Source organism: Limulus polyphemus, unplaced genomic scaffold (genome assembly GCF_000517525.1).
Source record: "Limulus polyphemus unplaced genomic scaffold, Limulus_polyphemus-2.1.2 Scaffold229, whole genome shotgun sequence".
In the NCBI taxonomy this organism is placed as follows: Eukaryota; Metazoa; Arthropoda; class Merostomata; order Xiphosura; family Limulidae; genus Limulus; species Limulus polyphemus.
The window spans coordinates 640,008-646,862 of NW_013665839.1; positions in this window are offsets into that span (position 1 = coordinate 640,008).

Genomic DNA, 6,855 nt, shown 5'->3' on the forward strand with positions numbered 1-6,855 from the left:
TTAGTTTTTTGTTGTTTCTTTAAGCATAACATTTGTCTAAAACCTTTCGCACAAAGCTAAAATGATAAATATTTATACTTAATTATATTTATTTAAGGTAGTTTAAAAAGTTCTTTACTTACTTTTCGACACTGTGTAAGAAACTATGACGCAAGGACCTTAAATGTTCATTATCTATTTGCTAAATAGTTTTCACTTCACATTTCGAATCTTGTATTTATTTAACTTCTCCGTATTTAGCGTTATTAGTCAATAGTAAAAAAACCCTAAGCACAATTAGGGTTTCCAAACTTACATGATTAAAATATTTAGCAAATATAACAATAACAAGTGATTGCATTAATATAATTATTAATTTGATAATATGAGTAAATATGTGGTGCACTCCATGAAACTATGTAGAGGTAAATGTCTGATTCTTATAATATTTAGCACCCGGTGGCACAGCGATATGTCTGCGGACTTACAACGCTAGAAACCAGGTTTCGATACCCGTGGTGGGCAGAGCACAGACAGCCCTTTGTGTAGCTTTGTGCTTAATAATAAACAACAACAACAACCTCTCAAAGTCAAGAAAAGTAGTTCTCTTGGTTGGTGTTTATTTAGTAGTGATACATCTGGATTGGATTATGTTTAGTAGTGATACATCTGGATTGGGATTAGGTTTAGTAGTGATACATCTTGATTGGATTATGTTTAGTAGTGATACATCTGGACTGGATTATGTTTAGTAGTGATACATCGTGATTGGGTTTTGTTCGGTAATGGTACATCTTGATTGGGTTTTGTTCGGTAGTGGTACATCTTGATGTATCATTAGGTGTATAAAATATTCAATGCAAGTTTTCATATTATTGACACAAAGTTGATGCTTATAAACTATACTTGCTGGTTTCGAAGTATGATATTAAAGGCCTCGACTCTTACATAAAATGAAAGATGTTATTGTTCTTATAAGTAAATTTCTTTAAGGAATGACGACATGTATAATTTGCTTTGAGAGGGAGAGCTATCAATACATCCTGGGTCGGACCTGGCTAACTGGTTATCATGTTTTGATGTAGATTGTAGGATCCCGGGTTCAAGACATGGTACTTCTGTGGCGCGTTAGAAAAGTGGCATTCAATCTCGTTAGAAGGCCCTTGTGACGACAGTTGCTACTAACTGGCAACCTTCTGTCTCATAATTCAAAATAAGAGATGGCTATACTCTAATCCTAGAGGTTTCTGTCCTGACTATTTACTTCTGTGCGTATAAGTTGCCGTTCAAGTTGGAAAAATCAATCCCATTTATTATATCCAAGCCAGTTCAATAAAACTTTATGATTTAAAACTATTTTCAACCTCATACTCAAATTATAAAATGCATTGTTAAAGATGTCATTCTTTTGAAAATTAAGACAAATTATAGCAAAAATATCCACCTATTAAAATTATAACATTATGTATAATTTTTCTAAACTTAAAAATTCAAGATGTTCAAAGCTACAAACTCTTATATCTAACTTTAAAATGTTTAACTTGTTTTTTATCGTGTGTTGTATATCTTTATGATATTTGTAGAGTTCATTACACTGTCTCTGAGATATTGTCTTTAATATTTGGCAATTTACATATGACGTGTCAGTGTGGACATTAAACAGTTTAGCATATGTGTGGAGTTTGAATTCTTTCTAAAATTAGTTGTTGTTTTTTCGTTTTAGCTTCAAAATTATATTTTTTATTTTTTTGTCAATGAAACTACTCCAAAATTAAAGTTAGCTGTTCATTAACGCAATAGATATATTTAATTTCGCCACTGAACATGATTTTTCAAATAAGTCTAGCTTCTCCACTAGATGGCAGTGCACACTTACATTCGTACTTCTCTCTATCTCCAATATATTCACATCTTTGCGGTTATGAAATCTAAGCGTCCCCAATGGTCTAGTGCAAGTCTTTGGGCTTATAGTGCTAAAAATCGGGTTTCGATACTTGCAGTGGGCACACAATAGATAGCCCAATTTGTAGGTTTTTTGCTTGATAAGAAATAAAATATATTTATGCGATAGTATAAATAACACTACCAATAAAATAAATCATTTATATATGTATAAAACGTAAAAGAAGGTAAACAATTTTAGAAATATAATTATATATATATAGCTTGCATATAAATTAAGGTTCAATCAGTGTGCAGTGTTGATACTGGAATTTTTGTGTGTCAGCGTGAATAACTCAGTCATATTAAATTCGATGACGAGGAACCAACTTTGAGACTAATAATGGCTGGAGACGGCTTGAATGGGTAATGAAGAAAAACTTTAATATAAGTTTAACATAACAGCAAATGTACAACGTTTCGACAAAGTTTTTCTTCATTACACATTCAAGCCGTCTCTAGCCATTATCAGTCATATTAACATGTCTTAATCATGGCATTGCATAACAGTGAATTAAACGATACAATTTTACCTTTTTTTAAGATAAGTTGATGTAAAGTTTGCTTACAAAATGCTTTAGGTATGTTGATCGTTAATCTATAATCATAAAAAGACTTATTCGTTTCCATATCGAACTTTTTAAATCACAGAGAAATCACTCAAGCAGTACTAAGGGTTTGTTTTATAAGAAGCTGAGTGTTATAGCAACAGATTTACAGCAAGTATATGTAAAGTAACAGCTACTCAAAACATAACATGAATCTATTATAATAATACCTAGTTTCTGACTGTCCTGAAAAATGTGCGCGCACCTTAATATATAAATGCGCATGTGCGCGTATTTCATTTTAACGGATGTAAAGAAAAGACAGATGTAAATATACTTTAGTAGGCGTTTTATAAAACAACATATTAAAAGTTTATCAAAAGATCTAACGTTAGGTCGTAGAATAACATTATACATTTATTTATTGATAGCATTAAGTTTGTTTGTTTGTTTGTTTGGAATTAAGCACAAAGCTACACAATGGGCTATCTGTGCTCTGCCCACCACGGGTATCGAAACCCGATTTCTAGCGTCGTAAGTCCGCAAACATACCGCTGTGCCACTGGGGGGCTAGCATTAAGTACGGTAAAGTTTAACTCTAACTAAACTAAAACAAAAAAGTAAACAAGTTACATTGTTAATTTAACTCTTTAACGAATATAGGCCGTACTTGATAAAAGCTTAACTAATGTTAGGCTTAAAACAAGTGGATTTATAGATTTTCGCTGTCTGCGATTAGAATTCTTTTGTATTATCATGTATTTAAGGAAGTACTATTGCAATAAATATACTAATAATTCAGCCAGACAAACTGTTTAGAGTATAAATGTGTAGCCTAAAAGTCGAGGGTTAGTGATGAGGGTTGGAATTCCTCGAGATTGATACAATTCAATGACAAGTGGGATATCGAATAATAGACTTGGTTTCACATTTAGTTTTTATTTGTCGTTGACTGTATCTGTGAAAAAGGTTATTCGATTCTGGGCTTTTGACAAATGTAACAAATTGGCAATGAACTTCGGGGACTTTTGTTGTTGAGGGTCACAACATTATAATATTTGTGTTCGATGTGAAGCTCTTAAGAACATTTCTGTTTTCTTTTTAGTTCAAGTCATTGTGTATAATGCCTTTTCCAACGACTTTAATGTAAATCTCTAAATGTGTCCTTCTGCTTGTGGGAGGTATCGAATATATTTGTTTTCTGAAGGCGAGTGCAACTTGATGATCGTTCCTAAGTTCTTTTTTTATTATCAAGAGATATAAGTAGGGAGTGAAATAATATACAAACTAAAATAAGTAAACTCCTATTCCAGATATAGTGATTTATGTATAATTGATATTAAGCACAAAACTGCACAATGGGCTATCTGCGTTGTAAGCATAACAATGATCGAATCCCGAATTTTAGCATTATAAACCCTTAAGCTTACCTCTGAGACACAGGGAGGGAAATGATATGTGGTTATTACAAATTAATATATGCATCGTAAAGAAAGAATACGTAATTATATTATGACACTGAAATAACACTTTTTTCTTTGCAAAACAAAATTCTAGGAATATATCGTGAAACACTTACATAGAGTTTATTATTTGAAAAATTCCTATCTTTATCAGCATTTTTATTTCTAGTTTTCACACCATTATTAACAGTAAGGAAAAGATGAATTTTCTTTATCGTCTTTAGTGATAACTAGAGATTCGAGGAACTAGCGAAATGATTTGTTGTAGTGGAATAAGACAGAGGTCTACGATAACTATAGATTCAAGGATGTAGTGGGTAGAAGGACAGGTGAAATGATTTGTTGTAGTGGAATAAGACAGAGGTCTACGATAACTAGAGATTCAAGGATCTAGTGTATAGAAGGACAGGTGTAATGATTTGTTGTAGTGGAATAAGACAGAGGTCTACGATAACTAGAGATTCAAGGATCTAGTGGGTAGAAGGACAGATGAAATGATTTGTTGTAGTGGAATAAGACAGAGGTCTACGATAACTAGAGATTCAAGGATCTAGCGTGTAGAAGGACAGGTGTAATGATTTGTTGCAGTGGAATAAGACAGAGGTCTACGATAACTATAGATTCAAGGATCTAGTGTGTAGAAGGACAGGTGAAATGATTTGTTGTAGTGGAATAAGACAGAGGTCTACAATAACTAGAGATTCAAGGATCTAGTGTGTAGAAGGACAGGTGTAATGATTTGTTGTAGTGGAATAAGACAGAGGTCTACGATAACTAGAGATTCAAGGATCTAGTGTGTAGAAGGACAGGTGAAATGATTTGTTGTAGTGGAATAAGACAGAGGTCTACGATAACTAGAGATTCAAGGATCTAGTGTGTAGAAGGACAGGTGTAATGATTTGTTGTAGTGGAATAAGACAGAGGTCTACGATAACTGGAGATTCAAGGATCTAGCGTGTAGAAGGACAGGTGTAATGATTTGTTGTAGTGTAATAAGACAGAGGTCTACGATAACTAGAGATTCAAGGATCTAGTGGGTAGAAGGACAGGTGTAATGATTTGTTGTAGTGCTATTGTCACATGACATACCTGATGTTCTGCAGGCATTCCAATTATTACATATTTATGAATTCTAAACTCTATATTTAATGCGTTAATAAAGAATTTGTACAGTTGAATAATTTAGAATTCCCGCCTGTTCTATTAATCTGGTACGTTTTACATAATGCATTAAAAAGTAGAAACGCTAAAGACGAGGATGTGAAATGATGCTTTATGGAATACTGACTCTATCTATGTTTTCTCATTAAGAAGAGTTCCTGGTAAAAATGTTGATTAAACGCTGTGATCGAGTTTGATGAACATTTAAAAAAAATAACATTTGTCAATAGCTATAAACATGCTAGAGAAAGCTAAGTTATAGATTTTTCAATTGATTCAACATCATGTATTAAAACGAAGATATACTTAAAGCTATCGCCATCACAGCGAGAAGTCAAAAAAATCGAACAATACCTTGTCAGAGCATGCTAATCAACAGAAATGCAACGTTCTTCACTCAGTGTCGATTTCTCCGAAACTTTACGTTGCAAGTAGATGATCTGTGAGTTGAGGAAGAAAACTGTATAGGAGGAAGAGTGGGATTGTAGAGCTGGTCATTTGAAGGTCACAAAGTATCTAGCCAATTAATACCTGTAGATGAGAACGACAACAAGCTTCGTTAAAACATTGAATAACTCACTGGACGGCTTAGCTGTGAATAGGACTGTCTTATATAATACTGACACTGAAACGTTTCGCGTCTTTCACTGAAGCACGTTTAACTTTTCATGATGTTTATCTACTTTCATCAAGTATATCGGTCCTAGAGAGTTAACTAGAATGAGGCCATTTTTCCAATACCAGTGGAGCTTACTTAAGTTTAAAGTACATCCAAAACACGTGCTCGTTAAACGAGCATTACGAAGCACGCGTACCGCTCTGCTGGTTCTCATTAGACGTTATTTTACCGTTCCATAAAGACGTATTACAGAAACGATGTTTTGAACTGTTGTGAATACCACCAATTTGGCAACAGTTGAAGAAAGCGGATGCATCTCGAATCGAGACTTAAGCATCACTTTGTTTAATGACGTTCATAACTTATGGTCTGCTGTGTTCATTTTGAAACAGAGTTTGTTGTTCCGACGATAACATTCGTCTTCAAATTAGCACAATTCAGCATTACTCCCCCCCCCCCATCCTTCCTTTCTCATAGTGAGTGAGCGATGCAGAAAATTACAGGTTGCTTTGAAAATGCTGTGACTTCTGAGAAGTATTGGGTAAATATTTACTCCTTCATGTAATAAATAAAAATCGTCCTTTACAAACTGACCTTAAATGCTTAGAGCTCCTTTCTTCACAGTAAGCAATAATCGTACTTAGAAGACGTGATTAAAAAATGTTGCGTAAAACTTCAAAAGGAAGTTTAAAAGTTAAACTCATCAGTAGAGTTAGCCAAGTCGGACATCACAGCAGGATAGTTGCTACTTACGATATAGAGTTTGTTTCTCACAAAACATGACCACTATATCTGGTAGAATAGTCAACAGGAGCTTCCCTTGCGTTCGTTTTACACAAGATTTGCCTTTTAGTTTTTATAAACCACAGACAACACCAAATACTGGTACACTTTACTGGTCGTTTCTTCTTTAACCTAAATGAATTCAGAATCATACTAAAATATTTTTCTGTGAGCTACAGAATGGAAGAGAGAAGAGATGCGAGCCTTAATATTATTCACTGAATAATGTCAGTCTATTAAAGCAAAACAAATAGTAATTAAAAAAACAAACCAAAATAAACTAGACATAATAGTATTATATTTTTTATTAAAATACAAAAAATAGTATCATAGAGACCTATAGGGTCTTAAAAAACTTAAA